This window comes from Sardina pilchardus, chromosome 20, assembly GCF_963854185.1.
Source record: "Sardina pilchardus chromosome 20, fSarPil1.1, whole genome shotgun sequence".
Classification (NCBI taxonomy): Eukaryota; Metazoa; Chordata; class Actinopteri; order Clupeiformes; family Clupeidae; genus Sardina; species Sardina pilchardus.
In genome coordinates this window covers 31,441,068-31,443,567 of record NC_085013.1, presented here as the reverse complement: position 1 = coordinate 31,443,567, position 2,500 = coordinate 31,441,068, and the positions used below count along the sequence as shown (strand labels likewise).

At 51.4% G+C, this 2,500-nt stretch overlaps 1 protein-coding gene across 1 annotated transcript in view; it reads right to left on the bottom strand.

Moving 5' to 3' along the window:
* si:dkey-21a6.5 (multiple epidermal growth factor-like domains protein 9) overlaps window positions 1-2,500 on the bottom strand; it is an 11,424-nt gene that overhangs the window by 4,126 nt on the left and 4,798 nt on the right. The gene's annotated exons all lie outside the window — the stretch shown is intronic.

Genomic DNA, 2,500 nt, shown 5'->3' with positions numbered 1-2,500 from the left:
TTAAGGGGAGGTGGTAGTGTAGTGTAGAGGTTAAGGGGAGGTGGTAGTGTAGTGTAGTGGTTAAGGGGAGGTGGTAGTGTAGTGGTTAAGGGGAGGTGGTAGTGTAGTGTAGTGGTTAAGGGGAGGTGGTAGTGTAGTGTAGTGTAGTGGTTAAGGGGAGGTGGTAGTGTAGTGTAGTGGTTAAGGGGAGGTGGTGGTGTAGTGTAGTGGTTAAGGGAAGGTGGTAGTGTAGTGGTTAAGGGGAGGTGGTAGTGTAGTGTAGTGGTTAAGGGGAGGTGGTGGTAGTGTAGTGGTTAAGGGGAGGTGGTAGTGTAGTGGTTAAGGGGAGGTGGTAGTGTAGTGGTTAAGGGGAGGTGGTAGTGTAGTGTAGTGTAGTGGTTAAGGGGAGGTGGTAGTGTAGTGGTTAAGGGGAGGTGGTAGTGTAGTGTAGTGGCTAAGGGGAGGTGGTAGTGTAGTGGTTAAGAGGAGGTGGTAGTGTAGAGGTTAAGGGGAGGTGGTGGTAGTGTAGTGGTTAAGGGGAGGTGGTGGTAGTGTAGTGGTTAAGGGGAGGTGGTAGTGTAGTGGTTAAGGGGAGGTGGTGGTAGTGTAGTGGTTAAGGGGAGGTGGTAGTATAGTGGTTAAGGGGAGGTGGTAGTGTAGTGTAGTGGTTAAGGGGAGGTGGTAGTGTAGTGGTTAAGGGGAGGTGGTAGTGTAGTGTAGAGGTTAAGGGGAGGTGGTAGTGTAGTGGTTAAGGGGAGGTGGTAGTGTAGTGTAGTGGTTAAGGGGAGGTGGTAGTGTAGAGGCTAAGGGGAGGTGGTAGTGTAGTGGTTAAGGGGAGGTGGTAGTGTAGTGGTTAAGGGGAGGTGGTAGTGTAGTGTAGTGGTTAAGGGGAGGTGGTAGTGTAGTGGTTAAGGGGAGGTGGTAATGTAGTGTAGTGTAGTGGTTATGGGGAGGTGGTAGTGTAGTGGTTAAGGGGAGGTGGTAGTGTAGTGTAGTGGCTAAGGGGAGGTGGTAGTGTAGTGGTTAAGAGGAGGTGGTAGTGTAGAGGTTAAGGGGAGGTGGTGGTAGTGTAGTGGTTAAGGGGAGGTGGTGGTAGTGTAGTGGTTAAGGGGAGGTGGTAGTGTAGTGGTTAAGGGGAGGTGGTGGTAGTGTAATGGTTAAGGGGAGGTGGTAGTGTAGTGGTTAAGGGGAGGTGGTAGTGTAGAGGTTAAGGGGAGGTGGTAGTGTAGTGGTTAAAGGGAGGTGGTGGTAGTGTAGTGGCTAAGGGGAGGTGGTAGTGTAGTGGTTAAGGGGAGGTGGTAGTGTAGTGTAGTGGTTAAGGGGAGGTGGTAGTGTAGTGTAGTGGTTAAGGGGAGGTGGTAGTGTAGTGTAGTGGTTAAGGGGAGGTGGTAGTGTAGTGGTTAAGGGGAGGTGGTGGTAGTGTAGTGGTTAAGGGGAGGTGGTAGTGTAGAGGCTAAGGGGAGGTGGTAGTGTAGTGGTTAAGGGGAGGTGGTAGTGTAGTGGTTAAGGGGAGGTGGTAGTGTAGTGGTTAAGGGGAGGTGGTGGTAGTGTAGTGGTTAAGGGGAGGTGGTAGTGTAGTGTAGTGTAGGGGTTAAGGGGAGGTGGTAGTGTAGTGGTTAAGGGGAGGTGGTAGTGTAGTGTAGAGGTTAAGGGGAGGTGGTGGTAGTGTAGTGGTTAAGGGGAGGTGGTAGTGTAGTGGTTAAGGGGAGGTGGTGGTAGTGTAGTGTAGTGGTTAAGGGGAGGTGGTGGTAGTGTAGTGGTTAAGGGGAGGTGGTAGTGTAGTGGTTAAGGGGAGGTGGTGGTAGTGTAGTGGTTAAGGGGAGGTGGTAGTGTAGTGTAGTGTAGGGGTTAAGGGGAGGTGGTAGTGTAGTGTAGAGGTTAAGTGGAGGAGGTAGTGTAGTGTAGAGGTTAAGGGGAGGTGGTAGTGTAGTGGTTAAGGGGAGGTGGTGGTAGTGTAGTGGTTAAGGGGAGGTGGTAGTGTAGTGTAGTGGTTAAGGGGAGGTGGTAGTGTAGTGTAGTGGTTAAGGGGAGGTGGTGGTAGTGTAGTGGTTAAGGGGAGGTGGTAGTGTAGTGGTTAAGGGGAGGTGGTGGTAGTGTAGTGATTAAGGGGAGGTGGTAGTGTAGTGTAGTGTAGTGTAGGGGTTAAGGGGAGGTGGTAGTGTAGTGGTTAAGGGGAGGTGGTAGTGTAGTGTAGTGGTTAAGGGGAGGTGGTAGTGTAGTGGTTAAGGGGAGGTGGTAGTGTAGTGTAGTGGTTAAGGGGAGGTGGTAGTGTAGTGGTTAAGGGGAGGTGGTAGTGTAGTGTAGTGTAGTGTAGTGGTTAAGGGGAGGTGGTAGTGTAGTGTAGTGGTTAAGGGGAGGTGGTAGTGTAGTGGTTAAGGGGAGGTGGTAGTGTAGTGTAGTGGTTAAGGGGAGGTGGTAGTGTAGTGTAGTGGTTAAGGGGAGGTGGTAGTGTAGTGGTTAAGGGGAGGTGGTGGTAGTGTAGGGGTTAAGGGGAGGTGGTAGTGTAGTGGTCAAAGGGGGG